We start from the raw sequence: 16,679 nt of genomic DNA, 5'->3' as shown, positions 1-16,679 counted from the left end.
CTTTCTCAGGCGGCGCGTCAGTATACGTCCGCTGGAACGGAATGATCCCGGTGACCGCTCTCAGGTTTCTCTCTGCTTATGACTTACGACTATGATCTAACGATACATCTCATTGTAGACCAGCCTTAAGACAAAGACAGATATAGGGAAAACAAAATTAGAAAGGTTGACATTATCGACATCGAAAAAGTTCGTCTATCACTGCAGGATCCCTTTAAATTTATATTTGCTAATAGAAACGTTAATAAATTTAAAAAGAGATGATTGACGATTACGATGATTACTTGATTTTACACAAATCAAGATTTGATAATACATTTCTTATGGGAATGTTTTATATTTTGTAATTTTGAAGTAATACAACAGGATTGTTTTATTGTGTCATCAATTGTTGCATTGAGAAAATTTAGAATAATAACATGTTTATTTTTTATGAAATTGTGCAAATTTGCAATCTAAAGTTAGTTAATGCATAATATTATTTACAATTAAGTATAATATTTTTACATTGATTAACAAATAACATTTAATATAAAGCTTTAACATTTTTTTATATTACAGTAATTGAAAATAAATAAAATAAGGTATGCAAAATTTAATTGAAACGTTGTTCGAAAGCGCATTGGAGTGAAAGTAAAATCATAACTGTCCGCAGCATATATAATACAGGATGTCATTAAAATTTATTATTTCCGATGAAGCAAATTAAGTAATTCAATATACAGTGTGTGTGTGTGTGTTTCGTTTTTTTATTTTCAAGACAAAGACAAAATTACAAAATATAAAACATTCCCATAAGAAATGTATTATCAAATCTTGATTTGTGTAAAATCAATTAATCATCGTAATCGTCAATCATCTCTTTTTAAATTTATTAACGTTTCTATTAGCAAATATAAATTTAAGGGGATTCTGCAGTGACTGGCGAACTTCCTCGATGTCGATAATGTCAACCTTTCCAATTTTGTTTTCTCTATATCTGTCTTTGTCTAACGAAATGACATCTGTCCTTTTTTCGATTGCTTGCCATCTTACGCAAGATCCGGCAACTACTGTTGCTGCTCTTCTTGTCATTTGCATCCGTATTTGCATTACTAAAATAATCATTAGATGGATCTTTTTTTGTACGCATTGAATCTTACTTCTACTTACACGATATTATTCCTACATGTTTTCCCAAGGGTGGATGATAAACATTATGTACGTATAAACTGTAGAATTTTTGTTTTAAGCAAATATTGTCGTCAGGTGACAGCTGTGTATATGCCCCAATAAGTAACATTTTTAATTTTTTGGCGTTTTTGATATAAAATCGCGTTTTCTGCCCTAGATTTTTGTGCGTACTTTAATTCTAGACCAAAAACTTGCAATTCTGTAAAGCCAATTAAAAGATCCATCGAAAAACGATAATGTCGGTAAATCATACGGCTGCAGGATCCCCTTAAGGGGATCCTAAAGCCGTCTGTAATACCGGCTTTTTTTCTTAGCACTAATCTTTTAATTGACTTTATAGAAATGCAAAATTCTTGTCTAGAATTAAAGTACGCATCAAAATCTAGGTCATGGTGGTCAATTTATATCGAAAACAAAAAAAAATTAATATTTTTGTTAATTTTTGGTATACGTGACGACAATATTTGCTTTGTACAAAAATTCCACGATAAATATCCACAAAATTAGACCGGCATGACCTAGGGACAACATTTAAGAACAATATCGTGCAATTAGATCTAAGATTGAAAACCTAGAAAAAAAGATTACTTTATATAACTTTTATATGTGCAAAAGCACATTCAGGTTGACAGGATAAGCAATATTGCGTGTGGCAAGAGATGGCGCAGTAATCGAACAAAGACAGATGCCTCTCGTTAGACAAGGACAGATATAGATATATGACAAGAAAACAGAATTAGAAATGTTGACATTACCGACGTCGAGGAAGTTCAGCCTTCACTTTAGGATCCCCTTAATACAACTTGCGTTTGCACATCATCTCCAGTAACTATGTTACCTACAGCACGAAAAGCCGCGCTTATAACGTTATTTTGTTCATGCCTGAAAACATTTTCATCAATTGTTATAATCCACATTTACATAAAATTAATCTTACATAATAAATCTTATATAAATTTTAACATACATGAGAAGTTCTTTGAGACGTCTGCAAATGCCAGCATCAATAACAGCTTGTATCTTATGTATGCGAAGTTAGCAATTTAGCATATCAATTGTCAGCATATAAAAAAAAGTAGAGTTCTCTTTGCATACAACCGAGTTCTATAGTTCCTGATAAATTTTAACAATAGTTCTGGTCATTTAACATAAATAAACGGAAGTTGAGAAATGATATGCTAACTTCCCGCGAAGTCAGCATATCGTATAATTTTTTCGAAATTTACTCCAATGAATTTTATAGTTTTTGACGAGTTCTATAGTTCTATAACATAGTTCTGACTATTAACTATCTCTAAATAATTATTAACAATTATTATCAGCATATCACTCGTACTACAGTGATATGCTATGCTTCTGCGATAAGTTCTCGGCTCGTTCGAGATTTTAAACAATAATTCTAAACCCCCTGACGATAGTTCCGTACAGTTCTGACCACTGGCTACCTTTAAATAATTATTAACAATTATTTATCAGCATATCACTCATACTAGAGTGATATGCTATGCTTCTGCGACAAGTTCTCGGCTCGTTCGAGATTTTAAACAATAGTTCTAAACTCCCTGACGATAGTTCCGTACAGTTCTGACCACTGGCATAGCTCTTGTATTCTTTGTTCAGCTTGATATGTTGTATATTCCACCTGTTTCAGATATTCGGCATTTTTAGCGAGCGGGATTTATGCCATAGTAGAAACAGTCTGTAAACATCAAAATATCCTAAGTGTTCTAAAGGTAGTTGAACAGTACGGAACTATCGTACTCTAATACGAGTGATATGCTGATAATAATTGTTAATAATTATTTAGAGATAGTTAATGGTCAGAACTATATTATATAACTATAGAACTCGTCAAAAACTATAAAATTCATTGGAGTAAATTTCGAAAAAATTATATGATATGCTGACTTTACGGGAAGTTAGCATATCATTTCTCAACTTTCGTTTATTTATGTTAAATGACCAGAACTATTGTTAAAATTTATCAGGAACTATAGAACTCGGTTGTATGCAAAGAGAACTTTACTTTTTTTTTATATGCTGACAATTGATATGCTAACTTCATACACATGCTGGTACCTCCATACGACATAACGCACTATGTCAAAGCTTGTGCGTTACTTACGTCCACGACTACGATCCTCGTAGATCGCTACGCCATGTCATGTGCTTTGGCCTTTCCTCTAATAATAGTGCATCTACGAACATTACAACGTCGTTAAAAACAAAGTTAGAATCATTAAAAACAAATACGTCAAATATATCAACTCCAATAGGGCTTAGTAGTAAGTACACATTTATTATATATCTTATGTATAGTTTTAGTATATCTGCAATATTATTTCCTGATTTGTAATATATAAAATATTTTTTTTAATTAAGATGTTTATTGTAGAAAAACGTATGAAATACTCTTCCGTCAAAGTATACCTATATGTATTTTCTACATCTTTTTCTTCTTCTTGCAATTAAATTTTTCCTTTTATTCAAATTTTAATGGTATTTGTTGCGCATCATTGAAGAAAGCCTCTTCGTCAAAATCGTCGCCCTCGATCTGCCGAAAAATCTTCGCCTCTTTCGCTCGCACGGTAATCCTCGCTACCTCGCGTTTCTCCTCTGAGAGCTGAAAAACGGTAATAATTATTATATTTTACTTTCAATTTTTAGTTTTTCTTACAGAACTATTACGTACTAAAAGGCAAATAAACCCTACCTTATTTAAAAATAAGTTATTTCTGTCAATTAATAAATTATAATAAAAAGGTTTTGTAGGTATTAAAGTTTACTTTATTCTAAATAGAAAAACAATTTTTTCTCAAATAAACATTCTATAGACAACTTAAAATAAAGATTACTTTGGGCTTTTTATTAAAATATGGTATTATAATAAGGCCCGAACCTTTTTTAAACAAACATTCCGGAAAACTTTAATACATAAAAGAATTTACAAAATAACGAAACATATTACATTTAGAGAACTTTAAAAAACAAACAATAATGGCAAGTACTAGATAAATTAAAAAGTACTAGACAAATAAAAAATGTAATAAAACTTATGAATCTTTAACGGGAGTTTTTGTAAAACGCTGCACATTGCTTTCTCTTCATTACAGATCGCTACCACTGCACCTATTTTGTTTCGCTCATAAAGCTCCTTTATGAGGCAGCTTGTATTTTATTTGATGCATAATTATTTATAGTATTTATTAGTTTGGCTTCCTTATAAAGAAAGCTTTAGGAGCGAAATAAAATAGGAGCAATGGTAGCGATGTGTAATGAAGAAAAAGCAATGTGCAAGTTTCTAATTTGCACACTTTTTTCTACCTTTATTTTATATATATTACTTTTAAATTTAGTTGATTAGACCCAACTTTATACGCAATCAAAGGTTTATATACAAAGTTTACAAAAACAAAGCTTCCGGCCTCTATGTCGCAGAGGAAGCTTTGTTTTTGTAAACTTGGTATATGAACCTTTGATTGCGTATAAAGTTGGGTCTAATCCAGAGCTCGGCAAGAAATGCACTTCTCAGCTGGTTTTTCGGCTGGCTCTGCTTAGGGTTATTCTCCTTACCGATGATCGTCCCGCGTGAAGTCTATGACTATCTACGCGTTTTTTTTTTAAGTGATATCTCTCAATCCACTGATGACTGAAACAACCCTTTAACATAATTGAACAGAAGTTCAACACAATTTCTAGCAGAACAATGACATTGTGTGTATCGTGCTTCTGCGCTTTCCTCTGGTGCATTTGTGATAGGTGTCATTAGCCAAGGTTCTAAACCTCCATCACCTGTAAATTATATAAATATTTATATATATGTCACTAAATAAAGTAAATAATAAGCGATGATAATATTAACCCAACAGCCACGTTGAAAGAAATATATAAATAAATGTAGGATGTTTTTTAAAGAGCGCCCACTAATTACATAGCGCCATTCTCTATCAAAAATTGAATCGAAAAGTTCTGAAGCATTTTTTTCTATAACGCTTAATAAAGCAGTAATTATTGAGTAAAGTCAATCTAATCAGCGCCGTCCTTTATTATAGATTATAGAATATATCTAGTATACCAGACGTAATTATATTTACTAGTCCACATAATCTATCGATTTAAACAATACTTCTATAGGCTCATCATTCATGATTTTTCCAGATTCCACGCACTTTATAAAAAAATTGTGGGCATCTTTATCATTACCTATAACAAAATTTTTTTGTTTTAAAATATTTTTGCTAAAATATTGAATATACGGTTTAAATTAAATTTATTTGAACATTATTACTTTTTACTCGCGCGTACACATTTATTTTCAATCCTGGAATCATTATAGGTTCTTGCTCATTAATTTTGAACCAGATTTTGAATCGCCTTTCATCTTTACCTTCTATGCAAAATAAAATGAATATGCGATAAACAAAAATGGTTTTATCGCATATTCTGATAAATATTACAAAAAAATTTTATGCCCATATATTCCTTTCAGAATTATCATTAATATTATTGTTACATGTAAAGCTTCTTACTCTCTTTTGAGGTTTTTTAAACATAAAACAAAATTTTTAATATAAAATATCTGTTTTTTTAATATGATACTTAATGTTTATTAATATAAAACACTTGTTTAAAATATGTTATATTCTTATATATGCTAAATAACAAATAGATATATATATATATATATATATATATATATATATATATATATATATTTACTGTGTAATAAACTATGGATTATTAAATAAAACCATGTATCCGAATAGTAAACTTAAATGTATTATTTTTGTTTGTTCGTATAAAATACCATAAAATAAAAAATCAAAGAAATTGATTGTATATGAAGTTTCAGTATTTGATCAAATAACGTGTATTCAAAATTAAACTTCTTTATTACTTCTATATCTGTAATTTCTAGACATTTGAATGTAGAAAGACATTAGAAATTATAAACAAACTGTTTACAACTGAACTTGGATTTAATCTGTTTAAAATTTGAAAATGTAAAAAAATTTAATTTGTATACTTTGAAATTACTTGCATAATGTCAATTTTACATGAAATTAAATCTTTTTTATTGAGAATCTTTAAATCTCCATACAAAAAGTCACAAAAATATTTTAAGGACTCATCTTCTGCATGTACGATATTTTTCTTAGTAACATAACTTTTAAAACATCAACAGCATTACCTAACTGTTCTTCAACAGGCAAAGATTTTCTTTTTAGACTAAATCTATTTGGTGTAGATGTATTGTGTGTTATAGGTTTTTCTGGCGTAGATGGCCTCGGTATTGCAATCTCTTTAAATGTCGATACGTTAGGTGTTGTGGGTCTTTCTGTAACTAATGTATTTTTGCTTAAAATATCTGAGATTGATAAAGATTCTTCCAAGTTACAATAGATAAGATTCGTTTGGTACATCGGTACAAGTATCTGCAAAATGGTTACAATATTAATATAGTTATTTATAAAAAGCAATATTCGTTCAACAACTTTAAAATCATATAAATTCACATTAGAAAATATAGAAAGTTCAATTTAGTCAATTTACCTGATTATTTAAAAACTCGTAATCGGTACAATCGTCATTTTCGGTCATACTTTGTGAATTTTTTTCATAAGTATCAACATCCTGTATTTCCGAAGAGTTTGGATTCCTCTTCTATTGTAATATTACCAAATGTTTGTCGTTTCTTCACCACGGATGTAAAAATGTTAAATACTTCATTAATGGCCATTCTGTTTGCTTAACTGCTGAAAGTATCTTTTTATTTCTTTCCTTAGAAAATCTATTGCGTAATGACAACCATCGAGCAGTACAATCAACGACTAAAAGAAAAAACAATTAGTATATAGTGTTCGCTTGGAATAACAATAATCAAACAAAGGGCTTGCGAACCAGCAGGTTGTTTATGCTATCGTGTATATTTCGAACAAAGTAATGACAAACGTTTCGGCCATAACTGTGGCCTTCTTCAATATATCAAATAGTCGTTAAAATTTGAAACATACCCCCCTACAATAATAAAAACGCCATTTGCTAACAAAAATCAAATTACATACCCCCTTACATTAATTCAACCGCCATTCGCTTACATCGTCAATACAATCGTCGTTTCAAGTCCGATCACAGCTCGTCGACGTATCATCGTGTCTAGTTATTAATTCGAGCCTTCCCTGAGTCGATCGAGAAAGAATCCGTCTCTACCTTGTCCACACATTGCAGTCACTGGTTAGGAGGGACTGAGGTTGAATATCCTTCAACCTCGTAGAAACGCTCCTCGAGAGACACATGTTCGGCTGTGGTCGGTCAGATGTCAAATGCAAAAAAATATATATATATTTACATATGTATCATTATTAAGTCTAACTTTTTTACTTACAGAATCCTATATAATTAACTATATATATAGTTAATTAATAGGTTTTATTTTTTTAGTAAGTTACAGAATTTTAAGTTACAGAGCCGTGTGTAGCATATATATTTCTATATATCTTTCATTATATTCCTATATTACTAAGTAGTACAAAGTCAAGTTTTGCGTCCTATTATTTCTTTGTGTAAAAACAAAAGTCCTGGTTTGATTATCTTTAAACTAAATGTAATAAGAATATATAAAAATATGATAAAAAGGTATGTAAGATTTTATAATTTTACAATGAAATAAATAAAGTATATTAACTTAATATATGATTCTCTAACTTATAATTATATTATGTGTATTATACTTACCTGGTATTTTTAATTCTCCGCTTATAAATAGCCACGCATTCTCCACAGCTATTCGATCCTTATAGTTTACATTTTTCTTATCATATAACTGTGGAAATCTTTCGACCAAGGTAATTAATTAAATGTCTTTATTTATTATCTCCATATTTTTTATTCGTACCTGAAAGATGAACGTAATTATATAAAATTTTCTTTCACTTTAGTTGCGTTCCAATATTTACTACTAGTACGGTACTAAAATAAAATATTGTTTGTATGTACATATGTGAAGTAAACTATAGACTTTGATAATAGCGCAGGTACGGGTTTTCTCACTAATTTTGATGAAATTTATATTCAACCAACAACGTATTTCGCCTAAAAACAAAGGTTTGAAAAGAAAAAAGTATCGCTCGTGGCTCTAAAAGAAGAAATTAACCGCTAAAGTTGGCGTGATGGAAGGTTATGAATCCTGTCATACCTATGATACGTTGCGCTTGCTCGTTTGCTTGCTTGCCTGTTTTTATATTGATCATTTAACAAGGGATCGATTGTATATTCCTGAAGAATGATTGTAAATTTCTTGATTAAAAATGCGAAAAGTGAGCAGCACTGTTTCTACTGACCCTTCCGATAGTCGCTCACGTAGCACGGAATCACACGTCATCCCACGATACGTGTCTGATCCGTTTGTCGTATTCACTGAAAGTTGAAATTGAGTTAACTTTACAGTTATGGCATAAATCACAAGTTTTCAAGACTTTAATATAAAAATATCGAAATCAGTGTTAAATTTTATCTTTTCCGGCACACGTTAACAGTTACGACCTCTATAAATCAGAATAAAGTTGAATCATATTATATTTATGGCATAAATTACCAGTTACTGAAACTCAGTATAAACTAAAGCATTGAAATCGCAATGTTGATCTTTACCGGTTCCGGCAGAAGTTAACGGTTACGGCCTCTATAAATCAGCCGTTTAATCTCCTAAAAGTAAAAGTGAGCCGAAAAATACCGGCCTATGAGTCATCGCGTCTTATCTGTTGTCGCCGAAAAACTCGATAGCGTCATCGCGCGTATCTATACATATATTTACGAGATATTTTGTGAAACAGGGCTTTTTTACCTATTTTATAGTAATCTGAGCTTAAACGGATTGAGAGAGTGGGAGCGAGAGAGAGCGAGCCTTTACTAAAAATAATAAATTAAAGTGATGTGAGACGAAGATGTTGTTGGATGTTGTCATGAAATGACGTATTAAGGGGATGCTGGAGCCGCAGGCGAACTCGATCAGCGTCGATAAAGAAGTGCTCACCGATTCTTACACATACATACAGAGCACCTGCTCTAGGGCTACTCGTTATACTGATCCGTATGTTTTTGGCTGAATTCGGGGAGACGCGTAACATGTGCATATGAATTTTTCAAACACACTTTTCTCTTATACCAAGGCTGCGGTCCACTTGGTGCTACAAATGCTTCGAAGCATTTCTCTTCTCCTTTCTTTCAATAAAGAAAGAAGGAGAGGAAGAACGCTTCAAAGCATTTGTAGCGTCAAGTGGACCGCAGCTTAAAACAATAATGCTAAATCTAAGGCGCAAAACATAAACAAAAATATAAGAGTACACGTTATAGTAAAACCGTCCCCATTAAACGACGGCATTTATGCTATGTATGTACGCATTTACAGACCGCTCATCAACTCTTTAAGGGGATGCTGGAGACAGGTCTGTTTTACCGCGATATTTTCAGACACACAAATCTTTTGATTGATTTCACCAAATTAAAAATTTTTTGTCCAGAATTAAAGTATGGACGATAACGAAGACTGCAGGCACCAATTGCGTATGAAAAACGAAAAGACATTAAAAAATTAGTTTTATTTTCGATTCTACGGTCGACTCATGACAACATTTGCTGCACATAAAAGTTTTAGACTGTGTACGTATACAAAAACCTTGCAGCAGTCACGAAAATACAATAAAGAAGAATCCTGTGCTTGCAGAAATGGAGCTGCGACACAAAATCTTTAAAGCAACCGTTTCAAAGATTCAAGTTAGTGCATGGTAAGGTAAATATTATGTAGCTAATTGTAAGTTTCATACTTACATACTCTCTTATTTACATTATTTAGCACACTTACTTTAACCTTTAGAGGGCGGAGGTGGTCGAAATATCGACCACCCAAATAACACAAGCTATTTGATGTTTTCAGGCATTTGGTGTGTTGAATAAGGAGATTCGCGCTTGAGCCACGGTAGCGAGCGGACGTTCCCTCTCTCCCGTGTCCCTGCGCAGTGTACATGTGCGTTTATTTGCCGATCGACCTTATTCCTTGTGTCGCACGGGCTTTTAGTAGTGTGTTATTGAGTATATTAGTTGCTTTTAGACTTTTAATACCCGTTTTACGGACCTTTTTTAGTTTTCTTATCTATCGTCTGACTTGTAGTGTGCGTGTAAATATACCGATACGTTGCAGTGTCCGCCAGGGAAATGCGTGCGGCTTCCGCCACGTGCAATCCCGAGGCCGGCGAAACTGATCAAGAACGAAAAAGGATTTCTGTGCCCATAAGTGAGTTTAACAATTTCAATTCGAGCCTCAACATCGAGGCTCAAACGTCCCCCTTGCCTGCGGACCGTACCGAGGCGAATGTAATTCGATCTCGCTCTCAGTCTCGCGACCGTGAAAGATCGTCGGATTGCGATACCGACTCAATCAATTCGGTCATAATATCATAATAAAGATTCTGATTCAGATCTAGAAATGGGGGGAAAGCGTAGAAACAGAAAATACAATTCCGGGAATCCGGAAGACTGTCGTATCTTCGTCGCGTCCGAACGACGAAGATCGTTACCAAAAAATATAGCCATTTTAGATAAAATCTCTCAGGAGATTTCTGAAGCATACCGAATTCACGACGAGGCCAATAACCTTTGTAAAGATAATAATATTCCCCGGATAGGCTGAACATCGAAAATATAGATTGTCGCGTAGATAAATCACCCGTTTTGCCCACGATTCATACCGATAGCATGGATTGCGATATATTAACCGACAATAGAAGGGGCGTCAAGCGCCGTACCGAGGATGTAACCCCCCCGAGGGGAAGTAAAGCCAAAACTCAGGTAAATTCCACTCCTGCTGCTACTTCCGCTTCTAAAAAAATACCGAAGGGAAGCCAATCGTTATTCATCCACTGACCTCCCTCCATTTCTTGTGCAATTTCAATAGGCGGAATCAAATGCCACCCCTGATTATTTACTGATTTCTAAAATTATAAGCGGATCGCTCGGTGAAGAAATTGAGGAGATGCGTACTATTGGCAACAACAAAATCAGAGCTCAACTTTCCACGTATCAGGCGGCTAACGATAATCCGATACTTAAAAAACACAATCTTATAGCATTTATCCCTTCCTTTAAAATCATGCGTGTTGCGCTCGTGCGTGGCATTCCCCTTTGTTTCAACGACGACGAGCTTGCAAAAGAAATCGAATCTTCGGGAAAAATAATATCGGTTCATCGCCTTAACCGACGCGTCAATAAAGACGGAGAAAACAAGTTCGAACTTTCAAAAACCGTAATGATAAAGTTCGAAGGTCAGTTTCTGCCCGCGGAAATTTCTATTTACAAAACTAAACTCGAAGTCGAGCCATATGTACCGCAAGTACAAATCTGTTTCTCTTGTTTCCGCTACGGCCATATTGGTGCGGAATGCCGCAGCAAAGCGCGTTGCAACCGATGTGCGCAGCTCGCCCACGATAAAAAGAGGACTGTCCCAGAGCACAACTACCGCCTCAATGTATCAATTGCAAAGGAGAACATCTCCCCACGTCCTCACAATGTCCAGTCTTTGTCAAACAGAAACGAATTGCCACCATCGCGGTCAAGGAAAACATTCCATACCTGGAGGAGCGCAACAGACTTGAAAACAATTATTCTCTTCTCCCAGATTTATATTCTCCTGACTCTTTCCCTTCGCTTGCGTCCAACCCAAGCCAAGCGGCAAAGAATATCAGATTCAACTTTTTTCCATCCCCCCGTTACATAGTTCCCCCTCGGTATTCTCGCTCACATACGCGGGCATCCTGCGCAATAGCTCTCCCCTAAAGATTCAAGTCGCAGAAATTCTGATCAATCGTCTTTCTTTTGACAACAAAAGCTTAAAGAGGCCCACGAGGCCTGTCTAAATTCTGCTCGCGGTCGAACCAACGCGGATAAAGTTCCTATATTTGGCTTTCGGTAATTCCAGCGAGGAAAATCAGTCAAAATACCCCTCCATATATTTTAATATCACCCGAGAAAGCTTCACACCTCTTATCAAAATCATAATCGACTTAGTTTACAAAGTGCCTGAATTCTTCCCTGCTATCAAAGAAACGCAACTTTATGAAACGGTGCTTCAGATCTGCACCGTAGTAAAATGCTTTTTTGGCTTGTAGATGCGGCCTAACATTTCCAAATTTAGCATACTCCACTGGAACTGCAGGAGAGCGGTACATAAAAGACCCGATATCGAGAAATTTCGTGAAAAATACGACATAATCTTTCTTTCAGAAACCCTTCTAAAACCGCAACATTCCTTTTCCTTCTTTGGCTTCAACGTTATAAGAAACGATTCAGAGGTGGGTCGGCGTGGAGTCGCCATGCTCATCCGTCAAAATATCACCTTCTCGTCTATTAACCTTAATTATATACTAAACTTAGATGCAAGCATCGAGGCTATCGGAGCAAAAATTTTTATCAACGGCGTCAGCACGGCGCTGTTTGGTGTCTACCGGCACCCGGGAGGTCCGTGCTTCAAAAATTCTTGGTCTAAATTCTTTAACTTGGCAAACTCTTTCTTGTATTCACTCCTCATTGGTGATCTTAATTATTGGTGCTCACCACTCTTTTTGGGGCGCCCCGGTGCCTAATCCGGCTGGTAAGGTAATCATGGACTTGTTTGATCGATTTCCTTTCATCCTTCTTAACCCTATGACGCCGATCTTTATTCCCCCTCCTGGCATCACTCCCTCTCTAATTGACTTAGTCATAGCTTCCTCCAGCTTTACTACCTTGTTGGAAGTTAGAATTCTGGATGATACCCACGGTAGTGACCAGTGACCACAGGCCAATTGAGATTGCTGTTAACTTTAAGCTCAAAACAAAGAATATTTTCTCCCATAAATGTAAATTCTCTAGTGAGCAATTCAAACAATTGACCTGTATGCTCGAGATGAGTGCGAATGATATAGAGTGCTTGAAATCTCGAATAATGAACCTTTGGATCAATACAAAGTTTTCACCTCCCGTTTACAAGAGTGCATAAACGTTTTCTCTCCTCCGGTAAACAACTCACAATCAGATCTATACAGCAATCTCAATAACCCTGACAATAAATCCTCTCTCTCTCCATGATGGAATGAGGACTGCACTGCGGCCGTTCGGGCAAGAAAAATTGCGTGTAAAACATATAGGAAGAGACCCTCTATTGCTAATTTCCAGACCTATCGCAAGCAAGTAACTGATACCAGAAGAATCCTGAGAACCGCCAAACGAGAGGGATGGAAAGCATACTGTAACTCTCTTGACTTCAAAACACCTACCCCCCTTCCATCTGGAAGATGATTAAAGATTTCGTAATAGGAAGTTGGCCCCCAAAGCAGAAGCTCACCCTGTCAATCAGGAAGAAATCGACGCCACAATCGCCAATATCTGTCCACTAGCTTCGATACTTATTTGTTTATTTTGAAGATTTTATTTTCAATTTTAATTGTTTGTATTGCTTAAAGTTTGAAAATTGATTAAAAACTGCAAACAATACACTCATATTAAGAGTTAATACCTAAATAAACAATAACCACTTGAAGGTTAACGCTTAATTGTATTTCTTTTTGTAAATATTATGCAGTTGAGAAAAAAATAAAGATTGATTTTAAATAGCTTTATTGTGACTCATGATAACAGCAAACCCTACTCACACTACATAAAATCGATTTACTTTTTATCTGCGAAATGATAACATTTTTTATTAAAAGACATTATTTTTGCCTATGGATTGACTATGGTAAATTCTAGCTAATTCAATTGCATTAAAACAGATTTAATTGTCTATCGCGATGTAATCCGCAAAATCGTGAAATTTCGAATAGCAACGGATTACTTTTATTGTTATCCTCCGACAGATTCACAGCGCATTAAAACCGATTTAAATGTTCGTAAAATAGAATTTCGGATTGCAACGGATTACTTTTGTCATCCTCCGACAGATTCACATCGCATTAAAACCGATTTAATTATAGCTTATGAAATCGTATAATTTCGGATTTAAATGGATGTATATCAAATCCGCCTGAAGCGTACTAAATTCGATTTGACTATTTTCAATCGGTTTTAATACCGTATTTTCGGAGCAGATATCCCGATCAATTCGGATGACTTTCTTTTAATCGGTTTTAATCGAACATTTTCGGCAGGGTGATTGATCAAGGAATGGTCACACCAATTTTTAGCTTCTATCTAAATCGGTATTATGTATCTTTCCGTATGCCTCACGTGTGTTTAATACTATTTTTTAAATTACATACTTTGTCTTTCCATGCAATGTAAAAAATATACAACCTATACAGAAATTACGAGGACTCACATTCCGACGGTGAACTGCTATTGGGTGAGACCAATCCTTCCCATTACGTGGGCGAGTTTACGTATGTGAATGTTACCCGCAAATTATTTTTCTAAATTAGACGTATGTTAACCGTGGATTATATGTTAGCTAATTGGTAATGCTATCCCACTGTAGGATTCAAGTAGAAAATTACATCTCTTGCTCGGAAGACTGTCAAGCTATCGTCGACACGGGCTTCTCTATGATAGGTGGACCACCGCGGGCTATCGCAGATCTTGAGAGAGATGGGTGTTGTTGATCGAGTAATTGATTATTTCTTTCTGCAATGGCAGCTTTCACAATTATCTTAAATAAATTATTGAACTAAATTAATAATGTTTGATATATTACGGATTATTAACATAGATTACTAACATTATCTTCGTTTAAAGGTGAACTGTGACGACATTTCTAATTTACCCGATATCAATTTCGTCATGTGTGGTAAGACGTTCAGGATCGACTCACCGGTGAAGATTACGTTTTGAAGGTAAAGAAAATATTGTTATATAAAAGTTTAAATTGTTTAGAATAGAAATATCATGCTATATTTAATGTTTCATAGCTTACAGAAGACGATATATCAAAGTGCATTATCGGCTTCCGTGATCGATATGTGGTGTGGGCGATGTATTTATTGGTCGGGGTACTAGATCGTGTTTGACATGGGGAAGGACCGAGTGGGATTCGCATTGCAAAATAAATGTTGTTTAAAATAGAATGGATACAAGCAGTGAAATGTAACTGAGGTGAACGAGCAACAGGGATTTAGTTATCTCAGTATATTTACAAAAGCTCTTCCTGATGAGCAGAGACACAATATTAATAAAGCATACAATAGTAATCAATATAAATGGCAAACACATAGAATAATATCACATTTCAAATTAAAGTAGAATAATAATCATCATTATATCCTAAAAAATAAGAGCAAATTAAATATAATATAAAGGTTGGCAATAATTATGTTATTATTGCCTCTTGAAGACACTGTATGTGTCGTGATCGCAAATCGCATTACTTTTCTATCTCGCAACGAAAACTTAAACTAATTCTTTGAATAATGCGCAACGTAATGTCGAAACTAAGAAATATAAATGAATATTTATAGAACGTTATAGAATTTGGTATAACATGTAATGCTACTTCCGAGAATCTTTCCTTTTGCTACTGGAACGTAAGAGACCCGCGTGACGGGCTAAACAATGAGGTATCAAATTTCAAGGTGGTTTTACCGTACCGACGTAAACACAACGAAGCGTCTCGAGTCAAAAACAACGCGAAATTCGGTAGAAATACAATTAACGCGTGTACAATTGATGTAAACCGAAGCGCGGCTTATCGATATTGCGATCTTACTAGCAATAGATATCTTCGTTAGACAGCGTTATCCGATGTAATCAGAAGAGCTTCTAAGAGCCCGTAATGGCGTGGTTCACGCTTATCCGAAACACGGAAAGAAAGGGAAACGAAATACTCAACGTTGAAGAACTCAGCTCGATCATCATAGGCGACATTAACCAGGGATGCAATTCTCGAGAGCTAGCGTAATTCGTCCTTCTTATTAAGCACTCGCATCCCTCTTCCCTCGTGCGTCGGCTGGAATATTCTCGCTTTCTCTTTCTCTTTCTCTCAGGCTGTAATAATCACGGAAATCGCACGTACGCAGGAATCAATCTGGTCGTGATCTCGAGGATCACACCACGCGTGTTAACGCGGGCGCGAGGCCGGTACTTCTAAAGTAATTATGCAAAGGCGCTGCTTTATGCGACACTTTCCGAGCAGAATGTTCTTCCGTATATTAGAATCACGCCTCGTACCATTAATGTATACGACCGAACGATCTAACTCGATCGCACTTTATCGGGATTACGCTGATTCGAACGAATCTTACTAATAATCGAGCAAAAGAACCACGATCTCGAAACGTGCGTACTGTATCTCAGACCTTGAGCGAATGGCGCGGAACGCGGCTCGTCGCGTCGCAAGTTCGGACCGGTCACGACAAAAGAGAATCGGTAGCGCGCTCCTAGCTTCCGGCACCGTGGTCGCCGCTACGCTATCGATTTGACAAACGAGTCGATATCTTCGAGAACGCGCTAATTTTGAACAATGTTGATTGCTTCTTTAATAAGTTATC

At 35.1% G+C, this 16,679-nt stretch overlaps 3 long non-coding RNA genes across 6 annotated transcripts; 1 reads left to right on the top strand and 2 right to left on the bottom strand.

The window, feature by feature from the left end:
• Positions 1 to 1,104: 1,104 nt before the first annotated feature.
• LOC139817906 (uncharacterized) lies at positions 1,105 to 6,605 on the bottom strand. The gene is made up of 5 exons (XR_011733332.1): positions 6,365 to 6,605; positions 4,747 to 4,965; positions 3,604 to 3,796; positions 2,141 to 3,371; positions 1,105 to 2,055 (listed from the first exon to the last, which is right to left on the bottom strand). It is a non-coding gene; the product is annotated as an uncharacterized lncRNA (long non-coding RNA).
• Positions 6,606 to 6,736: 131 nt separating this feature from the next.
• LOC139817962 (uncharacterized) lies at positions 6,737 to 16,647 on the bottom strand. Of its 2 annotated transcripts, none has more exons than XR_011733344.1 (5): positions 16,022 to 16,647; positions 8,369 to 8,589; positions 7,909 to 8,068; positions 7,239 to 7,475; positions 6,737 to 7,004 (listed from the first exon to the last, which is right to left on the bottom strand). It is a non-coding gene; the product is annotated as an uncharacterized lncRNA (long non-coding RNA). The 2 variants fall into 2 exon arrangements; XR_011733345.1 differs by having other exon boundaries at positions 7,272 to 7,475.
• On the top strand, positions 9,787 to 16,022 carry LOC139817963 (uncharacterized). Of its 3 annotated transcripts, none has more exons than XR_011733348.1 (4): positions 9,787 to 10,462; positions 14,675 to 14,802; positions 14,932 to 15,029; positions 15,105 to 16,022. It is a non-coding gene; the product is annotated as an uncharacterized lncRNA (long non-coding RNA). The 3 variants fall into 3 exon arrangements; XR_011733347.1 differs by lacking the exon at positions 9,787 to 10,462 and adding an exon at positions 13,839 to 14,579; XR_011733346.1 differs by lacking the exon at positions 9,787 to 10,462 and having other exon boundaries at positions 13,839 to 14,802.
• Positions 16,648 to 16,679: the final 32 nt, after the last annotated feature.

Source organism: Temnothorax longispinosus, chromosome 8 (assembly GCF_030848805.1).
Source record: "Temnothorax longispinosus isolate EJ_2023e chromosome 8, Tlon_JGU_v1, whole genome shotgun sequence".
Taxonomy (NCBI): Eukaryota; Metazoa; Arthropoda; class Insecta; order Hymenoptera; family Formicidae; genus Temnothorax; species Temnothorax longispinosus.
Note: the sequence above shows the minus strand (reverse complement) of the source record. Positions and strands in the feature narration are given on the sequence as shown.